This window comes from Leopardus geoffroyi, chromosome C1, assembly GCF_018350155.1.
Source record: "Leopardus geoffroyi isolate Oge1 chromosome C1, O.geoffroyi_Oge1_pat1.0, whole genome shotgun sequence".
Lineage (NCBI taxonomy): Eukaryota > Metazoa > Chordata > Mammalia > Carnivora > Felidae > Leopardus > Leopardus geoffroyi.
In genome coordinates this window covers 86,482,359-86,510,324 of record NC_059328.1, presented here as the reverse complement: position 1 = coordinate 86,510,324, position 27,966 = coordinate 86,482,359, and the positions used below count along the sequence as shown (strand labels likewise).

At 40.3% G+C, this 27,966-nt stretch overlaps 1 long non-coding RNA gene across 2 annotated transcripts in view; it reads right to left on the bottom strand.

Annotated features, from left to right (window-relative positions):
- Positions 1-2,342: 2,342 nt before the first annotated feature.
- Positions 2,343-27,966, bottom strand: part of LOC123598331 — a 198,645-nt gene continuing 173,021 nt past the window's right edge. The window contains exons 6-7 of one of the 2 annotated variants that reach the window (XR_006712544.1): positions 3,029-3,088; positions 2,343-2,809 (exon numbers count right to left, since the gene is read on the bottom strand). This is a non-coding gene — a long non-coding RNA (uncharacterized LOC123598331). Of the gene's footprint in view, positions 3,089-27,966 lie in introns of both variants that reach the window. The other variant, XR_006712543.1, reaches the window with a different exon arrangement.

The following is a 27,966-nucleotide window of genomic DNA, read 5'->3' as shown; positions in this document are numbered from 1 at the left end:
AAGTTCTACAGGTTACATATGAAAAAAAAAGTCCTAGCAATTTTCCTAAATTTGGCAACAGTCCTGAAATAAATCTCACATGTTACCAATAATCAATTTTGAAGCTGAAAGAAAGTTTTCCCACTTCTTTTTAATTTTTTTTTAATCTTTATTTTTGAGAGAGAGAGAGAGAGAGCATGAGCAGGGGAGGAACACAGAGAGGAGAAGACACAGAATCCAAAGCAGGCTCCAGGCTTTGAGCTGTCAGCACAGAGCCCGACACGGGACTCGAACCCACGAACCGTGAGGTCATCGAAGTCAGATGTTTAACCAACTGACCCACCCAGGCACCCCTGAAAGAAAGTTTTCAAAACCAATAGTAAATTTTTTTGATTAAAAGTACTAGAGGGAAGACTAAATTTGTTCACTCTAAAGAAAATGATATTTTAACATTTTATTCCATGAAGAAGAGATCAAAGGGTAGATAGCCAAAGATGTAAGAAAAAAAGAATTATAAAATGTTTAAGGCAGTTAATAAAAACACTGTTATTTGGCAGGGGGGGCACCTAGGTAGCTCAGTTGGTTAAGCGTCTGACTTTTGATTTCTGCTCAGGTCACGATCTCACAGTTCATGGGATTAAGCCCTGCAATCGGCTCTGTGCTGACAGAATGGAGTCTTCTCGGGATTCTCTCCCTCTCTGCCTCCCCCACTCACACACTTGTACTTTTTCTCTCTCAAAATAAATAAATGAGCTAAAAAAAAACCCTTGTTTTTTATTATTTATTATTTTTTCGTTACATTTTTAGTGTTTATTTTCGAAGGAGAGACAGAGCATGAGTGGAGGAGGAGCCGAAAGAGAGGGAGACACAGAATCCGAAGCAGGCTCCAGGTTTTGAGCTGTTAGCACAGAGCCCAATGTGGGGCTTGAACTCAAGAACCACGAGACCATGACCTGAGTAGAAGTTGGATGCTTACCTGACTGGGTCACCCAGGCCCCCCAATACTGTTATTTTTATAATTTCATGATGTTTGTTAGATTTTTTTGTAAAGTTTATTTATTTATTTTCAGAGAGAGGGAGCATGAGCAGGGGAAGAGCAGAGAGAGAGAGAGAGAGAGAATCCCAAGCAGGCTCTGCACTGCCTACACAGAGCCCAATGTGTGGCTTGAACTCAAGAACTGTGAGATCATGACCTGAGCTGAAACCAAGAGTCAGACGATTAGCCAACGGAGCCACCCAGGTGCCCCTGTTAGATTTTTAAAACTAGTACTTTGTTGTGGTATCTTTTCTTCTTCCAAATTCATTTTCATACCCAATTTTGTATTTTTTTTCTAAATGGGGGCCCGCTGTCTTCAATTGTATAAGCTCCTATCTAGTTCTCATTTCTTCTTCCATTTTCTTTGTTCTTGTAAGTCGATTTATTGCTTTCAGCGGGACTGGGAAGGGAAGAGAACATTTGCAAATCTCCATATTTTGACAGAAATTTCCACTCATGATTTTTAAAATAGCAATTTTTATTTAAATCACCTATGTATACAGTTTTTAAGTGAAATATTTCCGCAGAAGTTATTAAGTAAAAAATAATTTCTCCTCTGAATCTTGCTCCCCAATGGCAACTACTTTTATCTCTTTCACTTTTCCTTTGCATATTTGTCTCTACGTTTTCTAATAATATGCTTATTTTGACTTTTAGTCTATTTTCAAGTTTAAGTATTATGTGTTGAATTTATCCTTTGGAAATTAGGATTTAGCTCCCTTAAGTACACTGCACCCCCCACAGCTTCCTACCTTCCAAATAGAGATTACATTTAATTTTTTAATGACTATGCAGATTTTACTCACAGTTTAGCCATGTATGTACAGATTGACTTTCATGTAAATCTTCTGGTTTTCCCTAGACTTAACTATTGTCTTTTTCTTGGTTTTCTCAGCCTCCAATGTACTTATCACTCAGGGCATTCAAACATGTCAGAAAATGAATCTTATTTATGGGGACATCACTCCCGAGTCTTCTGTCCTCTCTAATCCTAATTACAGCACAGTTGTCATTCTAGGGGGTAGGGGTTCCCTTAATTTCTTTCCTGTTCAGAGCTTCAATTCCTGGCTCTCCTTCATTCTCTGTTTATGTCTTCATACTGATGGAGCTTCTAGGAGTTTCCTGGCCAAGGGCCATGGAAGATAAATTCTTTGAGAAGTTGAATATAGGGGTGCCTGGGTGGCTCAGTCAGTTAAGCATCCGACTCTTGATTTCAGTTCAGGTCATGATCTCATGGTTCATGAGATCGAGCACCATGCAGGGCTCTGTGCTGACAGAGCGGGGCCTGGTTGGGATTCTTTCTCTCCCTCTCTCTCTGCCCCTCCCGTTCATGCTCTCTGTGTCTCAAAAATAAATAAATAAACATTTAAAAAAGTTGAATATATACAAATGTCTTCATCCTGTCTTAACTCTTTAGCCATAGCTTGGCTGAGTATAGAAATCTAGGTTGAAAGTTATCTTCCTTGCTCCTCACTGAGGCACTGTTCCTTGTCTGCTGGCATCCAGCTCTGCTAAGGACTTGTGATGTCATTCTCCTTCTCCATCCTTTGTGTATAAGCTGTTTTTATTACTTTTTTGTGTCCTACTCCATGTGCCCTTCTTACAGAATAACAACTTACACTCCTCCATCAAGGGTGGGGACTATGTTGCCTCTAATTGAACCCGGTGGACCTTTGTAATCAGAATGATGTACAAATGATGTTGAGGAACTTCCAAGGCTAGGCCACTGAAGGGGACATGACTTCTTCTGGCTTGTTCTCTTTGGCTTTTAGCACTCACACCACAATGTAGACACTACAGGGAAAGATGAGAGAGATAGAGAGAAATACCTGGGGTGCCATTTGTCTTTTGTTAAGATTTTAGACACACACACAGAAAAACTATGGAAGCGCTCCGCACGTGAACAAGCCTTGCTAACTGGTGGACATCACTGTAAGATGATCTGGCTGAGTCATTTCATTGGGGGACCCCTAAATGTCAGTATGTTTAGGTTATTTCTTCTGGGGCACTCACACATCCAGAGAAAAAGTTTTCCATTCTTCTTCCCAGAAGAAACAAACTTGGTTGCGGCACCTGGGAAGAGAGTGAAAGAATGAAGCTGGGGTGTCTTACCAGTCTGCATGTGGACTTCCACTTAACCTTCCTGTTTTCACTGTGATATTGCACCATCGAAGTCATTCTATTCACCCCAGGTGTCTTCTCCAGTGAGAGAGTTTCAGTCCCTTGGGCCACACAGGGCTGGGGAAGGTCATGATGGGGCAGCACGAAGGGGTAAGGATGAGTCTAACTGCTTCTAAAGCAGACCATCTGTTTTCATCTCCACTCTCAACCCTGATTTCAGAGACACCTGAAATCCCCAATTTCTGGGCCTTTCTGGGGTTCTGTAGAGCAACTCAGCTTGCTTCTTGCCTTCCTCCATTGTTGCCTTAGTTTTTGGGGTTTTTTGGTTGTAGTAAGAAAATTAACACTCATCCCTCTTCTTTCCAGTTTCCAAAATTTTGTTGCCTTTATCTCTTGTCTTTTCTTTCCCTTTGTTTGTTTATGCCCAAAGCAAAGCAAAGCAAAGCAAAGCAAAGCAAAACAAAACAAAAGCCTTTACTCTTATGTCAGTGGAGCGTAGGAGTGGAGGGAAGTGAAAGTGTTCAATTTACCATCTCTGAACAGAGGTCATTTCCATTTCTCATAAACCCCTGCAATCTGGCTTCTGAAACCATTCTTCTGAGCCTGCCCTTTCTAAGGACACAAATGACTCCCTAACCGACAGAACCAAAAACTTCTCATAAACCCTTATTTAGGGGAACTTAGTGTAACATTTGACACTGTTGACCATCCCCTTGCTGAAACTTTTCAGTCTGCTCTCCTGGAGAACTCCTCTCTCGCATCATCTTCTGATTTGGGTTGCTCTTTCCCAGTGCTCTTAACTCGGATACCTTAAAGATCCTTACTCCAATAATGTGAGATAATTATAGTACCTGTCTTACGTGCCAGGTACTGTACTAAATAAGCATTTTGTGTACAATGAATTCATCTCCCCAACACTCTATGAGGGAGGTACTACTATTAAATAACCCATTTTACAGCTATAGCACCTGAGGCACAGAAAAGTTAAGTAAGTTGTTCGAAGTCCCAGCTTTTACCCAGTGAGCATGTTGCCTCTCCAAATGCTACATCTACTGTTCTCTCTCTTATCCATTTGCACTTTCTCAGCTTTTCTTACACACTTCTAGGGCTTTGTCTATCACATCATGCAGACAACAGTACACCTTTATTTCCACCCTCCTCCTAAGCTCCAGACTCAATATCCAAATATTAATTGGAAACCTCCATTTGTGTACCTCACAAGTAACTCAAGATCAAAATGTCCAGGGTCCAACCATGTCTTTCTGATCATTCTCTTCCCAGAACAACTCAGCTTGCTCCCTGCCGTATGTATCCGTGAATGGCATCAGCGTTCACCTCATCAGACAAACTAGAATGTGCAGACTCCATTCTGACTGGTTCCTCTCTCTTACCCATGTGAAATTTGCTATCAAGGCTGTTGTCCTCTGAAGGGGCTTCTGAATTCATTTCCTCATCATCTTCCCATGCCTTGTGAGGTTCTTACCACCCTCCCCCCATCTGTAACAGCCTCCTTCTTAGGGGTCTCTGCTCTGAGCTTCTACACCACCATCATAGCTGCTTTTCCAGATGCTTGAGATCTGTTCATGCTACTTAAGGTTGACAGGTAGTCTCCATGGTAGGAAAGGGGTTCCTTACATTACAAAAGAATAGCAGGATTTATTAAAGAAACATCTTTTGTGTATGTTTACAGATCAATAAACATATGCCAGGAAAAATTAAAAGATGTAATGTTTCAAACCATTGACGTTTAAGTACCAATAAGAAACTAAGATAAAACAGTTCTGAAATTATAACAATAAAAATGGATGCATATTTATTTATTCAATTTCACTCTAAAATAAAGTCTATTGACTTTAAGTTTATTTATTTATTTTGAGAGAGACAGAGAGAGTGTGAAAAGGGAAGTGGCAGAGAGAGAGGGAGAGAGAGAATCTCAAGCAGGCTTTGTGCTGTCAGAGCCTGAGGTAGGGCTCAATCCCAGGATCCTGGGACCACGACCTGAGCCAAACCAAGGGTCAGACACTTAACCGACCAAGCCACCCAGACGCCCCATTAATTTTTTTTTTAATTGAAAGATTTCAGGGATGTCTCTCTCTCTCTCTCTCTGTCCCTTCCCCCGCTCGCACTCTGTGTCTCTCCATCTCTCAAAAATAAGTAAAAGTTTAAAAAAAGAAAAACAGAGGGGCGCCTTGGTGGCGCAGTCGGTTAAGCGTCCGACTTCGGCTCAGATCATGATCTCACGGTCCGTGAGTTCGAGCCCCGCGTCAGGCTCTGTGCTGACAGCTCAGGGCCTGGAGCCTGTTTCCGATTCTGTGTCTCCCTCTCTCTCTGCCCCTCCCCCGTTCATGCTCTGTCTCTCTCTGTCCCAAAAATAAATAAAATAAACGTTGAAAAAAAAAAAAAGAAAGAAAAAGAAAAATTACAGGTGCACCTAGGTGGCTCAGTAGGTGGAGGGACCCCATTCTTCATTTTGGCTCAGGTCATGATCTGGAAGTGGTGAGATTAAGCCCTGCATTGGACTGTGGACTGAATGTGGAGCCTGCTTGGGTTTCTCTCTCTCCCTCTCTTTGCCCCTCCCCGGCTCGTGCTCTCTCTCTCTCAAAGTAAGTAAACATTAAAAAAAAAAAAAAAGGAAAATAAAATAAAAATAAAAATCACAGAGGCCCCTTTGTTTCCTTTGTGACTTGTTCTCCTCTAGCTGGTCACTTCAGTCTTTCCTTGTTCCATTGTTTCACTGCACCAAAGGATGTTAACCCAGTCTTTTTGGGGTATCCTGGGATACCTTAAGTTTTTGTCTATTTTAAGTCAGTCTATCTTAATCCTTCTTATTTTGAGAAAATTCTGTCTAGTAAGTTTTTCATGAGGATGTAAATTTTGTGGGCATAAAGTGCAATGCTATAGTCCCTGCAAATTTGTTAATATCAACATTGTACAATCACCTTAATCCTTATTACCTGGAAAAGGCTGCAGGAGATCAGTATGACATTTAAATTAGAAAGTATGTGAAAAGTAATTTCGACCTAAATCTTTTGAAATCCCCTACCTTCCAAGAATGAGAGTAACCAGGTATCGCTTAGGAGCTGGCCTGGGTAAAAGGAAGAGGTCAAAACCAGCTCTCATATATATGAGGGAAACATGTTCCGCAAGGGCTTCAGGGATACTAATATGTTTATTCAGAGCCCTTAAGTGTTGTGTAGACTCAGCCGGATTAGTAAAACTTTGTCTTCACAGGTTATTTTGCCCTCAGCCCGCCCCAACTCTCATTCTCTGTTTGTTTGTTTTGTCTATCCTTTTTCTGTGTCAGGAGGGGAACTGGTAATTGAACAGAGAGGCAAAAGGATAAATGGATAAAAGGATGTGTATATGTTCCCACAATCCAGCCAAGGGTTTCCAGTCACTGGAGTTTTGTCTCTATCACCAGATCTGAAATGCTGCAATCTGAGGAATTTTGCGAGGTTATAAGGTAACTACTATCCTGGAATCTTGCACATTTGACATAAAAGCATCGACTTTATCTTTTCCTGCCAGGATGCAAACTCTAGAAGAGAATTGTTTTGTTGGTAGCACAGAGGAGTCCTCAGGACAGTAGTCAATCATATATTTGTTAAGTGTGGGGTGCCTGAATGGCTCAGTCGGTTAAGCATCTGACTTCAGCTCAGGTCATGACCTCAGGGTTTGTGAGTTTGAGCTCCACATCAGGCTCTGTGCTGACAGTGCAGAGCCTGCTTGGGATTCTCTCTCTCTCTCTCTCTCTCTCCCTCTCCCCCCCTTGCACACTCTCTCTCAAGATAAATAAATAAACTTAAATTTTTTAAAAATATTTAAGTGAATGAATTACAATCACAAAAAATTAGTGATATTTCTTTTTCCTTAAACACCAAAAGATTTTTTTTATTTTTATTTATTTATTTTTTTAATTTTTTTTTTAACGTTTATTTTTGAGACAGAGACACAGTATGAACAAGGAAGGGGCAGAGAGAGAGGGAGACACAGAATGTGAAGCAGGCTCCAGGCTCTGAGCTGTAAGCACAGAGCCTGACGCGGGGCTCGAACTCACGGACCGCGAGATCATGACCTGAGCCGAAGTTGGACGCTTAACCGACTGAGCCACCCAGGCGCCCCCAAAAGATTTTTTTTAATTTAGAGTGTGAATATTCTCTGATTGAAAGAAAAAAACCTCCCATTAAAGGCCAATAAAAGCATAAAAATCTCTAAAGCTCTAAAGTAAAATCTAGAGCTTTCATGAAAGTGTCTATGGACATCGTCAAACTATACCTAACATGGACACTGTATCATCCTTTGAGGAAGGAGCATCTGCTCAATTACTACTAAATTATTACATTCAGTCAATTCAGTGAAAGAAATCAGTAAGACTAGTTGTTTACCATTGCATAGAGAAGACCACCGGATGCTTGGTTATAGTTGTTACCATTGGCTTGACTTCAGGTAAGAGCATTGTACCTGTATGAAAAACCCAGTGGCTGAAAGTTGGCTTTCTTCCTGATCTTTCCCATTTCTTCTCATAACTTATCTCTCTGTGAAGAAGATTTACTTATTTGTTAATCCTGTACACAAATATTCTAATAGTACATATACGCTAACGCTAGGGGTACAAAAGCCCTGGCCCTTACATGCTCAGGTTAGTAAGACCAACTGAGAAATAAACATCTCTGTACCATGCAGGGTTAGAAGTCATAAAATCGGTATGTGACTCTGTATCCCAGTGGAGCTTGTGTTCTTCTGGACCCAGGTTTTGAGTGTTGCTTCTACTAGAACTTTGTTTTGGTTTTTTTAAAAATGTTTATTTATTTATTTTTCAAAAAAAGAGTCAGAGCATGAGCAGGGGAGGAGCAGAGAGAGAGAGGGAGACACAGAATCCGAAGCAGGCTCCAGACTCTTAGTTGTTAGCATAGAGCCCTGTGTGCTATGAACCGTGAGATCATGACCAGAGCCAGAGTCAGACACTTAACCAACTGAGCCATCCAGCTCCCTCTGGAAGAAAAACTTTGTATCTGAACCTAACCTGTCTGAAACTTGGCCTCAAAATCATCAAAATCTCTGTAAGGGGTGGAAATAGAGTTGGAAAAACTCATACCAAAACTGCAAGCAATTTTCTGGAGAATTTGACACTTGATACATATTTGAATCAGATTTGTCTTTTATTCTTAAAAAAAAAAATAAGCCCTTCAGTTATGCAAAAATAAAATAAAATAAATAAATAAACATTTAAAAAAAATCCAAAGCAGGAAAGGTCACTTAAAAAATGATGGCATCAGAGAGTGAAATTTCTATTTCCACAAAGTAAAAACAAAAAATAACTTACTTAGTATCTCTAGCTGACTATGTCAGACATCTCATACTCAATGTAACTACAGTGGAACTCTTGACTTCCTCCTCCAAAACCCCCTGTGTGCCCCAGCCACCCCCACCGCCCTATTTTCCATTTCTCAGTAAATAGTATCAGTAGTCACCCAGGGGCATCCAAGATTGTCCCTTTCCTTTAACAGCAGATTCAACCCCTCAGCAAACTCTGTCAGTTCTATCACCAAAATACATCTGAATCTGTCCACCTCTCCCTTTTTCTGCTGTCACATTTATTTCCAAGTTACTGTCATCTCTCACTGAATTACCACAGTGGCTCCTTCCACTCCTGCTCCTGCTCACCTCCAGTCCATTCTCTGTTCAGGAACCAGAAGGAGCTTCCCACACCGCCCCCCCCCCCCCGCCTTTAACTTGATAGTTCCATTTTCTTTTTATTTATTAATTTGTTTGTTTGTTTATTTTTGAGAAAGAAAGAGAGAACAGACAAGCAGGGGAGGGGCAGAGAGAGAGAGAGAGAGAGAGAGAGAGAGAATCCCAAGCAGGCTCTGTGCTGTCAGCACAGAGCCTGACTAGAGGGGCTCAAACTTTCTGTGAGATCATGACCTGAGCTGAAATCAAGAGTTGGGCACTTAACCGACTAAGCCACCCAGGTGCTACAGTTCCATTTTCTTTTCAATTAATAAAATTTATTTTTTAGAGTAGTTTTAGGTTCACGGTAAAATTGAGTGGGAGGTACAAGGAGTTCCCATATACCCCCTCTCCCTGCCCATGCACAGCCTCCCCCACTGTCAGCATCCCCTACCAGGGTGGTACATGTGTTACAATCAATGAACCAACACTGACACATCATAGTCACCCAAAGTCCATATTTTACATTAAGGTTCACCCTAGGTGCTGTGCATTCTATGGTTTTGACAAATGTATAATGACATATATCCACCATGACATGGATATCCACCATATATCCACCATTTGTCATATCTACCATGACAAATGTATAATGACGTATATCCACCACTATCAGATAGAATAGTTTCACTGCTCTAAATATCTTCTGTGTTCTGCCTATTAATCCCTCCCTCCCTACTAACTCCTGACAACCACTAGCTGTTGACTGCTTCTGTAATTTTGCCTTTTCTAGAATGTCATATAGTTGGAATCAGATCGGCTTTTTTCACTCAGGAAGATGCATTTTAGCTTCCTCCATGTCTTTTCTTGGCCTGACAGCTCATTGATTTTTAGCACTGAATAATATTCCATTGTCTGGATGTACCACAGTTTATTTATTCATTCACCTATTGAACGGCATCCTGGTTGCTTCCCAGTTTTGGCAATTATGAATAAAGCTGTGCTATAAATATCTGTGTGCAGATTTTTGTGTGGACGTGACAATTCATTTGGATAAATACCAAGGAGCGTAACTGCTGGATTACACGGGAAGAGTATGTTTAGTTTTGTAAGAAACTGCCAGACTGTGTTCTATAGTGTCACTTTACATTCCCACCCGCAGTGAATGAGAGTTCCTATTACTCCACATCCTCACCAGTATTTAGTGTTGTCAGTGTTTTGGATTTTGGTCATTCTAATAGGTGTACCGTGGTATCTCGTTGTTGTTTTAACGTGTCATTCCCCAATGATATATGATGTTGAGTATGTTTTCATGTGCTTACTTGCCTTCTGTATGTCTTCTTTAGTGAGGTATCTGTTCAGGTTTTTGGCCCATTTTTTAAATTGAGTTGTTCATTTCCTTATTGTTGACCATATTGTCAAGGTGTTAATAAATACTAGTTGAGCAAGTGAGTAACTGAAACCTTCAGCCCATATCTACATAATCACATATACATTAGAACAATATAAGTTTGTTCCAAATGAGACCTGTCAGTCTTTTCAGTACTACAACTCATTCATAAGAATAGAATTAATATATAAAGAGTAATTTTTATATATTAGGCTAGTAATTAGGTAACATAAAACAGTATTTTATTCTGGCTTTCTTATAAAATGACTACAGTTATAACAAAAAGTCAGATAATATTCATTTTTTTCTTTGAGATAGATATTCTGGAGAAAAGAAAATTATTTCCAATTATAATGCTATCATTAGATGTCTTGAGCCTCCTAGAAAACAATTCACGAAGAGCCCACCAGCCAGCCTTTTTTTTTTTTATAATATATGAAATTTATTGTCAAATTGGTTTCCATACGACACCCAGTGCTCATCCCAAAAGGTGCCCTCCTCAATACCCATCACCCACCCACCCCTCCCTCCCACCCCCCATCAACCCTCAGTTTGTTCTCAGTTTTTAACAGTCTCTTATGCTTTGGCTCTCTCCCACTCTAACCTCTTTTTTTTTTTTTCCTTCCCCTCCCCCATGGGTTTCTGTTAAGTTTCTCAGGATCCACATAAGAGTGAAACCATAGGGTATCTGTCTTTCTTTGTATGGCTTATTTCAATTAGCATCACACTCTCCAGTTCCATCCACGTTGCTACAAAAGGCCATATTTCATTTTTTCTCATTGCCACGTAGTATTCCATTGTGTATATAAACCACAATTTCTTTATCCATTCATCAGTTGATGGACATTTAGGCTCTTTCCATAATTTGGCTATTGTTGAGAGTGCTGCTATAAACATTGGGGTACAAGTGCCCCTATGCATCAGTACTCCTGTATCCCTTGGATAAATTCCTAGCAGTGCTATTGCTGGGTCATAGGGTAGGTCTATTTTTAATTTTCTGAGGAACCTCCACACTGCTTTCCAGAGCGGCTGCACCAATTTGCATTCCCACCAACAGTGCAAGAGGGTTCCCGTTTCTCCACATCCACGCCAGCATCTATAGTCTCCTGATTTGTTCATTTTGGCCACTCTGACTGGCGTGAGGTGATATCTGAGTGTGGTTTTGATTTGTATTTCCCTGATGAGGAGCGACGCTGAACATCTTTTCATGTGCCTGTTGGCCATCCGGATGTCTTCTTTAGAGAAGTGTCTATTCATGTTTTCTGCCCATTTCTTCACTGGGTTATTTGTTTTTCGGGTGTGGAGTTTGGTGAGCTCTTTATAGATTTTGGATACTAGCCCTTTGTCCGATATGTCATTTGCAAATATCTTTTCCCATTCCGTTGGTTGCCTTTTAGTTTTGTTGGTTGTTTCCTTTGCTGTGCAGAAGCTTTTTATCTTCATAAGGTCCCAGTAATTCACTTTTGCTTTTAATTCCCTTGCCTTTGGGGATGTGTCGAGTAAGAGATTGCTACGGCTGAGGTCAGAGAGGTCTTTTCCTGCTTTCTCCTCTAAGGTTTTGATGGTTTCCTGTCTCACATTCAGGTCCTTTGTCCATTTTGAGTTTATTTTTGTGAATGGTGTGAGAAAGTGGTCTAGTTTCAACCTTCTGCATGTTGCTGTCCAGTTCTCCCAGCACCATTTGTTAAAGAGACTGTCTTTTTTCCATTGGATGTTCTTTCCTGCTTTGTCAAAGATGAGTTGGCCATACGTTTGTGGGTCTAGTTCTGGGGTTTCTATTCTATTCCATTGGTCTATGTGTCTGTTTTTGTGCCAATACCATGCTGTCTTGATGATGACAGCTTTGTAGTAGAGGCTAAAGTCTGGGATTGTGATGCCTCCTGCTTTGGTCTTCTTCTTCAAAATTCCTTTGGCTATTCGGGGACTTTTGTGGTTCCATATGAATTTTAGGATTGCTTGTTCTAGTTTCGAGAAGAATGCTGGTGCAATTTTGATTGGGATTGCATTGAATGTGTAGATAGCTTTGGGTAGTATTGACATTTTGACAATATTTATTCTTCCAATCCATGAGCAGGGAATGTCTTTCCATTTCTTTATATCTTCTTCAATTACCTTCATAAGCTTTCTATAGTTTTCAGCATACAGATCTTTTACATCTTTGGTTAGATTTATTCCGAGGTATTTTATGCTTCTTGGTGCAATTGTGAATGGGATCAGTTTCTTTATTTGTCTTTCTGTTGCTTCATTGTTAGTGTATGAGAATGCAACTGATTTCTGTACATTGATTTTGTATCCTGCGACTTTGCTGAATTCATGTATCAGTTCTAGCAGACTTTTGGTGGAGTCTATTGGATTTTCCATGTATAATATCATGTCATCTGCAAAAAGCGAAAGCTTGACTTCATCTTTGCCAATTTTGATGCCTTTGATTTCCTTTTGTTGTCTGATTGCTGATGCTAGAACTTCCAGCACTATGTTAAACAACAGCGGTGAGAGTGGGCATCCCTGTCGTGTTCCTGATCTCAGGGAAAAAACTCTCAGTTTTTCCCCATTGAGGATGATGTTAGCTGTGGGCTTTTCATAAATGGCTTTTATGATCTTTAAGTATGTTCCTTCTATCCCGACTTTCTCAAGGGTTTTTATTAAGAAAGGGTGCTGGATTTTGTCAAAGGCCTTTTCTGCATCGATTGACAGGATCATATGGTTCTTCTCTTTTTTTTTTTGTTAATGTGATGTATCACGTTGATTGATTTGCGAGTGTTGAACCAGCCCTGCATCCCAGGAATGAATCCCACTTGATCATGGTGAATAATTCTTTTTATATGCCGTTGAATTCGATTTGCTAGTATCTTATTGAGAATTTTTGCATCCATATTCATCAGGGATATTGGCCTGTAGTTCTCTTTTTTTTACTGGGTCTCTGTCTGGTTTAGGAATCAAAGTAATACTGGCTTCATAGAATGAGTCTAGAAGTTTTCCTTCCCTTTCTATTTCTTGGAATAGCTTGAGAAGGATAGGTATTATCTCTGCTTTAAACGTCTGGTAGAACTCCCCTGGGAAGCCATCTGGTCCTGGACTCTTATTTGTTGGGAGATTTTTGATAACCGATTCAATTTCTTCGCTGGTTATGGGTCTGCTCAAGCTTTCTATTTCCTCCTGATTGAGTTTCGGAAGAGTGTGGGTGTTTAGGAATTTGTCCATTTCTTCCAGGTTGTCCAATTTGTTGGCATATAATTTTTCATAGTATTCCCTGATAATTGTTTGTATCTCTGAGGGATTGGTTGTAATAATTCCCTTTTCATTCATGATTTTATCTATTTGGGTCATCTCCCTTTTCTTTTTGAGAAGCCTGGCTAGAGGTTTGTCAATTTTGTTTATTTTTTCAAAAAAACGACTCTTGGTTTCGTTGATCTGCTCTACAGATTTTTTAGATTCTATATTGTTTATTTCTGCTCTGATCTTTATTATTTCTCTTCTTCTGCTGGGTTTAGGCTGCCTTTGCTGTTCTGCTTCTATTTCCTTTAGGTGTGCTGTTAGATTTTGTATTTGGGATTTTTCTTGTTTCTTGAGATAGGCCTGGATTGCAATGTATTTTCCTCTCAGGACTGCCTTCGCTGTGTCCCAAAGCGTTTGGATTGTTGTATTTTCATTTTCGTTTGTTTCCATATATTTTTTAATTTCTTCTCTAATTGCCTGGTTGACCCACTCATTCGTTAGTAGGGTGTTCTTTAACCTCCATGCTTTTGGAGGTTTTCCAGACTTTTTCCTGTGGTTGATTTCAAGCTTCATCGCATTGTGGTCTGAAAGTATGCATGGTATAATTTCAATTCTTGTAAACTTATGAAGGGCTGTTTTGTGACCCAGTATATGATCTATCTTGGAGAATGTTCCATGTGCACTCGAGAAGAAAGTATATTCTGTTGCTTTGGGATGCAGAGTTCTAAATATATCTGTCAAGTCCATCTGATCCAATGTCTCATTCAGGGCCCTTGTTTCTTTATTGACCGTGTGTCTAGATGATCTATCCATTTCTGTAAGTGGGGTGTTAAAGTCCCCTGCAATTACCACATTCTTATCAATAAGGTTGCTTATGTTTGTGAGTAATTGTTTTATATATTTGGGGGCTCCGGTATTCGGCGCATAGACATTTATAATTGTTAGTTCTTCCTGATGGATAGACCCTGTAATTATTATATAATGCCCTTCTTCATCTCTTGTTACAGCCTTTAATTTAAAGTCTAGTTTGTCTGATATAAGTATGGCTACTCCAGCTTTCTTTTGGCTTCCAGTAGCATGGTAAATAGTTCTCCATCCCCTCACTCTCAATCTAAAGGTGTCCTCAGGTCTAAAATGAGTCTCTTGTAGAAAGCAAATAGATGGGTCTTGTTTTTTATCCATTCTGATACCCTATGTCTTTTGGTTGGCGCATTTAATCCATTTACATTCAGTGTTATTATAGAAAGATACGGGTTTAGAGTCATTGTGATGTCTGTATGTTTTATGATTGTAGTGATGTCTCTGGTACTTTGTCTCACAGGATCCCCCTTAGGATCTCTTGTAGGGCTGGTTTAGTGGTGACAAATTCCTTTAGTTTTTGTTTGTTTGGGAAGACCTTTATCTCTCCTTCTATTCTAAATGACAGACTTGCTGGATAAAGGATTCTCAGCTGCATATTTTTCCTGTTTAGCACACTGAAGATATCGTGCCAATTCTTTCTGGACTGCCAAGTTTCAAAAGGGAGATCAGTCACGAGTCTTATAGGTCTCCCTTTATATGTGAGGGCACGTTTATCCCTTGCTGCTTTCAGAATTTTCTTTTTATCCTTGTATTTTGCCAGTTTCATTATGATATGTTGTGCAGAACATCGATTCAAGTAACGTCTGAAGGGAGTTCTCTGTGCCTCTTGGATTTCAATGCCTTTTTCCTTCCCCAGTTCTAGGAAGTTCTCAGCTATAATTTCTTCAAGTACCCCTTCAGCACCTTTCCCTCTCTCTTCCTCCTCTGGGATACCAATTATGCGTATATTATTTCTTTTTAGTGTATCACTTAGTTCTCTAATTTTCCCCTCATACTCCTGGATTTTTTTATCTCTCTTTCTCTCAGCTTCCTCTTTTTCCATAACTTTATCTTCTAGTTCACCTATTCTCTCCTCTGCCTCTTCAATCCGAGCTGTCATGGTTTCCATTTTGCTTTGCATTTCGTTTAAAGCGCTTTTCAGCTCCTCGTGACTGTTCCTTAGTCCCTTGATCTCTGTAGCAAGAGGTTCTCTGCTGTCCTCTATACTGTTTTCAAGCCCAGCGATTAATTTTATGACTATTATTCTAAATTCACTTTCTGTTATATTATTTAAATCCTTTTTGATCAGTTCATTAGCTGTTGTTATTTCCTGGAGATTCTTCTGAGGGGAATGCTTCCGCTTGGTCATTTTGGATAGTCCCTGGAGTGGTGAGAACCTGCAGGGCACTTCCCCTGTGCTGTGGTGTATAACTGGAGTTGGGGGGCAGGGCCGCAGTCCGACCTGATGTCTGCCCCCAGCCCACTGCTGGGGCCACAGCCAGACTGTTGTGTGCCTTCTCATCCCCTCTACTAAGGGCGGGATTCACTGTGGGGTGGCGTGGCCTGTCCGGGCTACTTGCACACTGCCAGGCTTGTGGTGCTGGGGATCTGGCGTATTAGCTGGGGTGGGTAGGCAAGGTGCACGGGGGCAGGAGGGGCAGGCTTAGCTCGCTTTTCCTTAGGTGATCCACTTCAGGAGGGGCCCTGTGGCAGCAGGAGGGAGTCAGATCCGCTGCTGGAGGTTTGGCTCCGCAGAAGCACAGAGTTGGGTGTTTGCGAGTAGCGAGCAAGTTCCCTGGCAGGAACTGGTTCCCTTTGGGATTTTGGCTGGGGGATGGGCGGGGGAGATGGCCTTGGCAAGTGCCTTTGTTCCCCACCAAACTGAGCTCTGTCATTGGGGGCTCAGCAGCTCTCCCTCCCTTTGTCCTCCAGCCTTCCCGTTTTCTGAGCAAAGCTGTTAACTTATGACCTCCCAGACGCTAAGTCGCGCTTGCTGTCGGAACACACTCCGTCCGTCCGTCCCCTCCGCTTTTGCCAGCCAGACTCGGGGGCTCTGCTTGGCCAGCGAGCCGCCCCTCCGCCCCGGCTCCCTCCTGCCAGTCCGTGGAGCGCGCACCGCCTCGCCGCCCTACCTACCCTCTTCCGTGGGCCTCTCGTCTGCGCTTGGCTCCGGAGACTCCGTGCTGCTAATCCTCTGGCGGTTTTCTGGGTTATTTAGGCAGGTGTAGGTGGAATCTAATTGATCAGCAGGACGCGCGGTGAGCCCAGCGTCCTCCTATGCCGCCATCTTCCCTCTCTCCCAGCCTTTTGTTAATTGTATAAGGAGTATGGCTCCAGCAACTACAAAGGTGGTATTTTTGCCTATGGAGACAGAAAAGGAAACTAGTTGGTGGAGCATAATTTTCTTTGTTCTGGCTTTATTTCATTCTCTGATACCTTTTATATTTTCCGTAAGCATGTGGATGTATAATCCTCAACAATTTAACTGATCTTTCGAATGTGGGTACCACTGAATTTTATTTTTAACAAGGATCAAAATCAAGTAGGTATTATATTAAAATGCAGTTTTAAAGAACAACTTTAAAGTTTTGCTAAATGTAAATATATTTTTGAACTATGTACTTGAGAACATAGAGGCTCAACAAGCCCCTGCTCTTGGAATTGTTCTTGGAATAGGGAGAGGGAACAGATTCTAATGAGGCTCAAATCATGTGGGAATTCTGAAAATAGCTAAGAATATGGTCTTACTGTACATGTTCTTTTTATTTTATTTATTTATTTTTTTATTTTTTTATTTTTTCAACATTTATTAATTTTTGGGACAGAGAGAGACAGAGCATGAACGGGGGAGGGGCAGAGAGAGAGGGAGACACAGAATCGGAAACAGGCTCCAGGCTCTGAGCCATCAGCCCAGAGCCCGACACGGGGCTCGAACTCACGGACCGCGAGATCATGACCTGGCTGAAGTCGGACGCTTAACCGACTGCGCCACCCAGGCGCCCCTGTACATGTTCTTTTTAAAAGCTATCATTATAAAGAACTTATCAAGCTGAACACACAAAAAAACAACCCAGTTAAGATATGGGCAGAAGACATGAATACTTTTCCAAAAAAGACATCTATATGGCTAACAGACACATGAAAAGATGCTGAACATCACTCATCATCAGGGAAATACAAATCAAAACCAAACTGAGATACCACCTCACACCTGTCAGAATGGCTAAAATTAACAACACAAGAAACAACGGGTGTGGTGAGGATGTAGAGAAAGGGGAGCCCTCTTGCACTGTTGGTGGGAATGCAAACTGGTGCAGCTACTCTGGAAAACAGTATGGAGATTCTTCAAGAAACTAAAAATAGAACTAACTTCTGATCCAGCAACTATGCTATTAGGTATTTACCCAAAGGATACAAAAGAACAGATTTGAAGGGGTATATGCACCCCGATGTTTATAGCAGCATTATCAACAATAGCCAAACTATAGAGAGAGCGCAACTGTCCAAGGACTGATGAATGGATAAAGATGTGGTGTATATATATACAATGGGATATTACTCAGCCATCAAAAAGAACGAAATCTTGTGGCGCCTGGGTGGCGCAGTCGGTTAAGCGTCCGACTTCAGCCAGGTCACGATCTCGCGGTCCGAGAGTTCGAGCCCCGTGTCAGGCTCTGGGCTGATGGCTCAGAGCCTGGAGCCTGTTTCCGATTCTGTGTCTCCCTCTCTCTCTGCCCCTCCCCCGTTCATGCTCGGTCTCTCTCTGTCCCAAAAATAAATAAACGTTGAAAAAAAAAATTAAAAAAAAAAAAAGAATGAAATCTTGCCAATTGCAATGATGTGGATGGAGTTAGAATGTATTATGCTAAGCAAAATAAGTCAATCAGAAAGACAAGTACTATATGATTTCACTCATATGTGGAATTTAAAAAACAAAACAGATAAACATGTGGGGAGAGGGAGAAAGAGGGGAAACAAACCACCAGAGACTCTTAATGACAGAGAACAAACTATGGGTTGATGGAGGGAGGTGGGTGGCAGATGGGCTAGATGGGTGATGGGTACTAGGGAGGGTACTTGTGATGAGCACTCGGTGTTATATGTAAGTGCTGAATCACTGAACTCTACTTCTGAAACCAATATTGCACTCTATGTTAAGTAACTAAAATTTAAATTTAAAAAAAGGTGGGTTGCTCTGTCTCTCTCTGTCTCAAAAATAAATAAACGTTAAAAAAAATTTAAAAAAAATGGGGCGCCTGGGTGGCTCAGTCGGTTAAGCGTCCGACTTCAGCTCAGGTCACGATTTCGCAGTCTGTGTTCGAGCCCCGTCATTGGGCTCTGGGCTGATGGCTCAGAGCCTGGAGCCTGCTTCTGATTCTGTTTCTCCCTCTCTCTGCCCCTCCGCCATTCATGCTCTGTCTCTCTCTGTCTCAAAAATAAATAAACGTTAAAAAAAATTTATAAAAAAAGGCGGGGGTGTGGGGGAAGCTATCTTTAGTTGAACTCATAGAAATAGACAATAGAATGGTGGTTACCAGGGGCTTGGGCTGGGGAGAACTAGAGAAATGTCGTTGAAGGATACAAATTCACAACTAAAAGATGAATAAGTTTTGGAGCTCTAATGTCCAGCATTGTGATTACAGTCAACAATGCTGTATTATAAATTTCAAAGTTACTAAGAGAGTATATCTTAAATGTTCTCACCACAAAACAGAAATGATAACTATGTGATGTGATAGAAGTGTTAGTTAACACTTTGGTGGTAGTCATATTTCAGTATATGCATCAATGTGTTGTACAATTGTACAATGTTACATGTCAGTTATATCTCAATTTTAAAAAGCTATCTTCCATAAGGAAATATTATGCTAAAGCTTCAGTTTAGCAGCATTCTCAATAACTTTTAAATATGTTTCTATAATTTGGGGGACAGAGATGGATTGATCTACATTAAAATATTTCATTCATTCATTTATCCATTCATCAAATGTTTACTTGAAACAAAACATGTGGCAGGCCCAGGTCAAAGGACTTGGGATAAAACAGAAAAATATCCCTGCCCTTGTGGAGATTATATTCCAGTAGGGGAGACATCCAATCAACCATCAATATAGTAATAAGCAAATTATGTAGTATTGAGCCAATCAAAATATTTATCGAGCACACACTAGAAGCCCGGCAGTAAACGAAACAGGCAAAGATGTTTATCTCTATGTGGTCTACTTTCTGGCAAGGGGAGATAGGTAACAAGCATAATAAAAAAGTAAATTATATAGTATGCAGAAAGAGTTAAAGCTAGTAAGTTTAAATCCAGAACAGAGGAAATAGTTGAAATAAATCGTCTTTCCTTCTGAAAGTTTTTAGTTTCTGCATAGTCTAAAAGCAAAAACTGCTCAATTTTTAAAAAAAAATATTTTGGAAAACAAACAAACTTGTCCAGTTGTAAAATCTCTTTTGTTAATAGCGGGTAGATTCGTTTAGTCATCAATACCTCTATTCCGAAAATATGTATCAAGCGCCCATTTGGCACAGTAGACCGCAACAAACAATATAGACACAGTCCCTGCCATGATGGGCTAATACTTTATTTCATCCAAGAATTTCATGGAGACCAAATGGATCTGAAAAAAACATTTACCGTAAAGTTTATAACCACTCTTTAAAGACTTATTTTGTGTTTGTTTGGTCAACCAAAAATCTCCCGAAACCACTGCTTCTAACTGGAGAGACGGAGAAAGGGAACAGTCTTTGCTGCTGCTAATATTGTTTCATTTTCACTGCAACAAGGAAACCTCTCCTGCTCTTAAACCAAGATGTGTGAACTGAACCATGGAGGGAGGTGTCAAGGAAGGTATTCCCAACTGCATACTTAGGCGAGTCCAGGCGAAGAAATTGTAGTTTCTACAAGAGTTTTTAAGTACCACCTCTGTGGCCTTCTTACTGAACACTACGTCCACATGGACTATAGTCCACATAGTCTTAATGTCCCAAAGTCCAAATAATGGAAATGGTTAAGAAAGAAAATGTACCGTATCTAAAATCTTAACATGTCCTAAAGTGCTCTGAAGACATTTATGGTAGAATCTTTTCTTTTTGCTGGCCTACAATGTCTTCCCCCTTCTCCTGGTTCTAGCACCCCACTTTTCCTTTGGAAAACAACCCTGCTTTATTCCACATGCCAGGACTGCCGGTCAAGTAACCCAACTCCCTTGGCCAAGCAGTGTGTCTGGGGACCTGAGCCAGACCAGGCTGATTCTCCTGGGATTTGAATCCTGAGCAGGGTGACTCAAGGTCAGAAAGTATTTATAGCCAAGACTTTCCGATGGTGGAGCCCTGAAGAAGTGGTTCATTCACTCCTGCCATCTGGATCCCCAAGCTTACTGAACTACCCCCATATATCCTTCCAGTAAAATTCCTTTTACTTAAATATGCCTGGGTTGACTTCTGTTGCTTACAAGCAAAGAATTTTATTAGACCTACCCACATAAATAGATTGGAGAGTATAATATAAATAATTATTGCACCTTGAAGAATAAATTTGTGGAAAATGGCAAAAATGAGAATTGATTTTGTTTTCCCTTAAGTGTCATCCAGTTTACTCCTCAGGGCAAAAGAGCACAGTTAAAATATAGATGCAACAAGCATAATTTTTCTTAATGTATTGAGAAAAATTGTACTTTTATAAAAACACTATTTTAAAATAGGAATTACAAATAAGCTTACCTTTTTATATAAAATTGTTAATGTTCAAATAAATTTTGTCACAAAAATAGACTCCGACCTCCCAAATGAGATCCTTATTGCAAAAATAAAATGAGTCACTGTAATAGCTCTATGTGGTTGCAATTGCTGTAGTTTCTTTACCAACAAGTACATATATGTATATGTGTGTGTAGACAGACACACACACACAAATATATATTTACAAAAACAGTATTTACCTGTTTGACGTTTAGGTACCGATTCCTTGAGGATGGAGAGTTTAACTATGATTGGAAATCCTTCCATTCTGTTAACTATTCAGCTTTCTGACCGTTTCCTAATTTATAAAGGGGAAGCAAAGCAGATCCAAGGGCACCTTATTCAATATAACCTTGATCTGGCTGCTGACTTTTAAATCTACTTCTGGTTTTAAATCTGGGCTGGTACAATATTTAGGTAAACCAGGAAAGTTTTGCAAACTTCAAAATATAGTACTGATGACGAAAATATGGTCCAGTAACAGTAACACTCATTTGATGACCTATATCTTTAAGGATGGTACTTTATAATTTTCAAAACCTTTTGTTTATCATACCCATCAGATTCCAAGCAAGAAATAGAAAGTACTCAGAAGGTTCAATAGGGAGACTTTAATAAAGAGACTGATAACCGAGTGTGCACAGTTTGTACACAAAGCAAACAAAGGATGTTGAGAGAGTCAGACTCGCAAGAGTAGGTAGAAGACATTAATTCTCCTAGAACCTAAGGGCTAAGGGGTGGAAAGAGTGTTATCAGAACTCCATGGAAAGTCAAAGCCAAAGAAGAAGGGTCACACAGCTGCTGCCAAAGCTGTGGGGTGGAAACAGTGAAAGAAGGCAGAATTATCTTCTTCCTTCTTCCCACCTTCTGATCCACTGCTAAAGCCAATCAAAAGCCAGATGGCAAGGGAGTCCTGGCAATGCAGTTAGTAGGAGACAGCAAATCCTTAGGGCACAGAAAATCAGAGAAGGGGGGTAAATGTCTCTGGGGGTGGGGGAGGGATGGAGAATAACCAGCCACATACATTAACTCAGAATAGAACAGGCTCAGAGAGATTAAGCGCCTGATTAAATTTACACAGTTCATAATCCCTGATCGGAGACTTTTGAAAACAAGTTTCCAGACCCTCCAAAGCCAGTGTTTTTCCAATATGCTTTAGTTAATGGCTCAGGTGCTCATGATTGAAGAGGATTGTGTTGCTTGGGTCTGAAATAATATTTTGTTTCTAACTGAGCTACCTCAGTGAAGATCCCTAAGAAGGTCCTTTGTTGCACATCTACCATGAGAATTTGGCCTACAAAGTAGATTGTCTGATAACCTGGTGGACACAGTGATGATGACTGTCCTGTCCTGATGAGGTCAATGGAGACACTGGGAGTCATGGGGGCAACAGAGAGGAATGAGGCAGCCAAGAGGGGAGCCCTAAGGCTGTCAGGGAGGAGGATTGCGGTGTGGGTAAGAGCCTGGCCGTAGCAGGCAGCCAGCCTGAGTGCTGAATCCACTCTTTCTCTCATTATCTGGGATAGTGGGTAATTAATCTGTGTCTCCATTTACACATCTATCATTGAGGGTAAAATACCTACTTCACTGAGTTGATATGAGGATGAAAATAATGCCTAGAAAAGGCTGAGCATGATGCTTGACGTAGTAGCTCTAATTGACACGTCTACCATTCACTGGGCTCTTGCTACCCACAAAACAGACTTCACGTGAGTCTTACTATCCCTCATCTTACAGATGTGGAGATGGAGGCTTAGAGAATGATTTGCCAAAGACCACAGAGCTAACACAAGTGTCGGGATCGGAATTGAAGAGCACATGCTTCTACTACATTACACAGTTTCAGACAAGGTGGCGTCCCGTGGTTTTCCTAGTGGGTCTCAAGGCAGAAACTTTAAAAATGTGCCGAGCACACATTTTTCTTGAAATTTTCCAGGTTGGTGTCATGTGAGGAACATGAATTATACACTCTTTTCTGGTTATTGCTTTCATCAGTTCGTTGTGTCCATTGTTAACATTTCAGGGCTAGCACCAGCAATGTTAGTGTTTTTTAAATAAAGCACATCATGCCCTTGAGGGATACGCCTTTCACCAGGGGATAATTGGTTTGGAATCCTGATGCCATTATTTATCATCACGTGGAGGTGATTTGCAAGGAATATGGCTTTGATGCTTGAGGATTGGCTTTGCGCCAAGAAGTCATTGTTGGGGATTCTGGCTGTTTGATGTTAAGATGCAATCTGCCGAGGAGCTGCCTGGGCCTATTAATAGGAGTTCAAACACAGTGTCACCAGCTTAACTACGAGGGCCTGGACAGAGAGCCTGCATAACAATTCTGAGCGAGCCAGGGGTGTCATTGCACAGGACAGTGTGACCTCAGCACCATGATAAGGACTCACGAAGGCATCTGAAACATGCCAGCACTTCTCTCCACACTCACTCTCACTCAAACTCACTCTTTTGGGCACTGACAAAACAGGGTATGCCACAGTTAGGTGTCTGTCTTTCCCACAGGACAGAGCTCCTTAGAGGCAGGGATTATGTCATTAATTCAAAAAGCATTCATTGAGTGTCTCTTGCCACTGTCAGGCATTGTATGAGGAGCCAGGAACCTTATTCATCTTTGCACCCAGCACCTCATACAGAGGCTAGCACATGGCAGGCATTCAATAAGGGTTGTGGGTAAAATATTGCTCACTGAGGGGGCTCAACATAAGCACTGTCACATGAATGTGATGTTTTTTCAAAATTTCCTGTAATACCCAGGCTTTTTGAATTAGGAAAATCAATCAACTTATGGCAAATATAACAGAACTGATTTTTTTAATTTTTTAAAGTTTATTTATTTTTAGAGAGAGAGCAGGCGGGGGGGTGGGCAGAGAGGGAGGGAGAGCGAGAATCCCAAGCAGGTTCTTCACTGTCAGTGCAGAGCCTGATGTGGGCCTTGAACTCACCAACCATAAGATCATGACCTGAGCTGAAATCAAGAGTCAGACACTCAACCGACTGAGCCACCCAGGTACCCCTAACAGAACTATGTAATACTTTCTTATTTTTCTTGTGGTTAAAAGCCAAAGAATGCCAGTTGATTAAATATTTGGTTATTTAACACTTAAGTGCATATTTGGTCATATCAATTAAAAAATAAATTCAATACCTAAACAAAACATAAATCATTCATTGCTATTGTCTAAAAGGGAATGTGTATCTCACAGCTACCATTAAGGGGATCAAGAGCTCAGATTGATAAATGCTTTCCCTCTTACTGATATTACTTTTTATAGTGAATTAATGATACATAATTATGATGAGACCGCTAGACTACAGTCAATCATTTAAAAAATCATAAAAAAGAACCCCATATTAATGAAATGTTGTTTGTGAAAGCAACAGAAACTAAGACTGACTAAATGCAACATAAAAAAAATTATTTGAAAGATAACAATAAACCATTAACAAAGTGAAAAGCGATCCTATGGATTGGGTGAAAATATTTGCAAATCATGTATCTGATAAGGAGTTAACATCCAAAATATATAAAGAACTTATACAACTCAATAGCAAAGGAAAACATATCTGATTAAAAGATGGGCAGAAGATCCAAATAGACATTTTTCCAAAGAACACATATCAATGGCCAATAGGCATGTGAAAAGATGTTCAACACCACTCATCATCAGAGAAATGCAAATCAAAACCACAATAAGATGTCACCTCACACCTGTCGGAATGACCATTATAAAAAATACAAGAAATAACCAGTATTGTCGAGGATGTGAAGAAAATGGAAACCTTGTGCACTGTTGGTGGGAATGTAAACTGGTACAGCCAATGTAAAACAGTATGAAGGTTCCTCAAAAAATTAAAAACAGGATTACCATATAATCCACATTTCTACTTCTGGAGAAAACAAAAACACTAACTCAAAAAGATATATACACCCATATGTTTATGGTAGCTTTATTTACAGTAAGTAAGATATGGAAACAACCTCAATATCCATCAATGGATGAATAGATAAAGAAAATGTGATATATATATATATATATAATATGTATATACACATATGTATGTATATACACACACACAATGCAATATTATTAAGCCATAAAAATGAATGAAATTTTGCCATTTGCAACAATATGGATGGACCTTGAAGGCATTATGCTAAATGAAACAAGTTAGACACAGAAAGACAAATACCATATGGTCTCATTTATGTGTGGAATCTTAAATAAACAAAAACAAAAACAACCAAGCTCATGGATACAGAGAAGAGGTTGGTGGTTGCCAGAGGCGAAGGGTGGGTATGGGCAAAATGGGTGAAGGGAGCTAAAAGGTACACACTTCCAATTATAAAATAAATAAGTCATGGGGGGTGTAATGTATAGCATGGTGACTATCGTTAATACTATACTGTATAGTTGAAAGTTGCTGAGAGTCAATCTTAAAAGTTCTTATTACAAGAAAAAATATTTTTGTAGCTATGTAAGGTGACAGATGTTAAGTAGACTTCCTGTGTGATCATTTCCCAATGTATACAAGTATTATGCTGCATGCCTGAAATTGACACAATGTTATATGTCAATTATATTTCAATTTTTAAAAATCAAGGAAAAGAAAGAAAGAAAGATAATAAGTAGCTCTTAAAAGAGAAGCTCTTAAAAAAATGTCAGGAACCAAAGGGTATTAGATAGCAAGAAGCACAGTGGGGTTGTGCGGCAGAAGCTGTGTGGATATCCTGCCACTAGACCCTGGCTAACCCTGCCCCTCTGTGCAGAATGTCTAAACTGTCTCTGTGACACGGAGGTGGAGCCTATGCAGGCTGAGCTAAGATCACAGGACCGCAGCCCAGATTCCAGGGCACCGGAGCAGTGAAGATGTGGCCCCTTGAGCTTCTGTAGCAAGAATCTGGGCTCTGTCTCCCATAAGCCTTATCCATTGGGACAGCCATAAAAGGCTATGTCCATTATATAAACTGAGTGATTTTATTTATTTATTTATTTATTTATTTATTTATTTAATTTTAAACTGCGTGATTTTATAACAAACCCAAATTATATTGTTTGTTATAATACCTTGTGATAAAAAATTAATGTACAAAAATCTGATGCAATAGTATAAAAAGAGATAAGTTGGGGCACCTGGGGGGCTCAGTTAGTTAAGGGTCTGAGTTCAGCTCCCGTCATAAGCTCACTATTCATGAGTTTGAGCCCCTCATTGGGCTCTGTGCTGACAGTTTGGAGCCTGGAGCCTGCTTTAGATTCTGTGTCTCCCTCTCTCTCTGCCCCTCCCCTGCTTGTGCTCTCTCTTTCTCTCTCTCTCTCAAAAATGAATACACATTAAAAAATTTTTTTAAATACATAAGTCAGTAAGGTTGAATAATGCCTCCCTCCCTACCCTGCAAGGATATCCACATTCTAATCCTCAACACTTCAGAACATGCTGTTTATATAGCAAAAGGGACTTGACCCATGAGATTAAGTTAAGGGTTGAGATGGAGAGAATAACCTGGATTACCTGAGTGTGTCCCATGTAATCAGAGTCCTTCTGAGAGAGAGCAGAGGGACTAAAATCAGTACAAAGGTATGTGATGGTAGAAGTAAGAGGTTGGAGAGATGTGAGTAAGGGGTCCCAAGCCAACGAATGCAAGAAGCCTTTACAAGCAGGAAAAGGCAGGAAATAGATTCCTCTTAGAGTCTTCAGAAGAAACCAATCCTGCTGACACCTTGACATTAAGCTTCTAAGACCCAATTTTGGCCTTTTGACTTATAGAACTATAAGAGAATAAATTGTGCTGTTTTAAGCCACTAAGTTTCTGGTAATTTATTATAGCAGCTGTAGGAAGCTAACACAGGGGTAAAGGGGGAATCCTAGCCATTTAAACTTACCGGTAAAACACAGAATTCTAGGTAAATAGGAAATTCCAGAAAATGGAAGATAGAATACAAAGACACTTTATGATCATTAACTGCAGCTCTTCGGTATTGTCAACACAAATGTAGTTTATTCTACCAGCCAAATTTGTTGTCAATTGTATCAACATGGTGAAATTTGGGGCATAACTCCAAGAGCCCGTATCTTCCAATGACCTACCCATATGACTACAAGCGTATAAGGAAAAGGGTATATCTGTTAGCAAACATAATTTTTTTTCATGTTTATTTATTTTTGAGAGAGACAGAGCACGAGTGGGGGAGGGTCAGAGACAGAGGGAGACAGAGAATCTGAAGCAGGCTCCAGGCTCCACACTGTCAGAACAGAGCCCTACGCAGGACTCAAACCCACAAACTGTGAGATCATGACCTGAGCCAAAGTCAGATGTTTAACCGACTGAGCCACCCAGGTGCCCCTACATTTCTTTTACAGAAGTTAAGTTTATAGAATATACTACTTTGAGCATGTAGGAGAAACAAAGCAAGAGTGGTAAATATTTCATATATTTTTAAATAACTCAGTAAGCCAAAGAAATTTATGACTGATCATTAAAAGAGAAACCATCCTTTTTAAATGTTTTTCAATATTTGTAGTTTAGACCAAGTTCTATCATTAAAGCTATTTTGAAGGAAGAAGACTTATACCATAACACATTTCCCCCCTTTTCCCCTTAACACTCATTAAAAATTGTTTCTATCCATAAGAATACCTAGTCATTATATCCAACCTCCCTAACCTCATCCAGATCCTCTCTCAAATAGAAACTAATAATTCTAATTTTTATCCAGCTTTTTATCAAAGCCCTGTATCAAAATCAGTTGGGTCACTGAAGATAAAACATATCTCTGGCTGCCAGTTCCTTTCTCTCATATGTCCATGTGCCCTGGTTATATGTAAGGATGTCCAAATAGCCTTTACCCCCTATGGTAGCTGAGTTAAGAGTAAGCGCTTTAATACTTAAATTAATCCTCTCCCTGCAGTGAAGTGAAAATAGAGGGTTTCATTCTTGAAAAGTCACTTGAAAAACTAAATACAA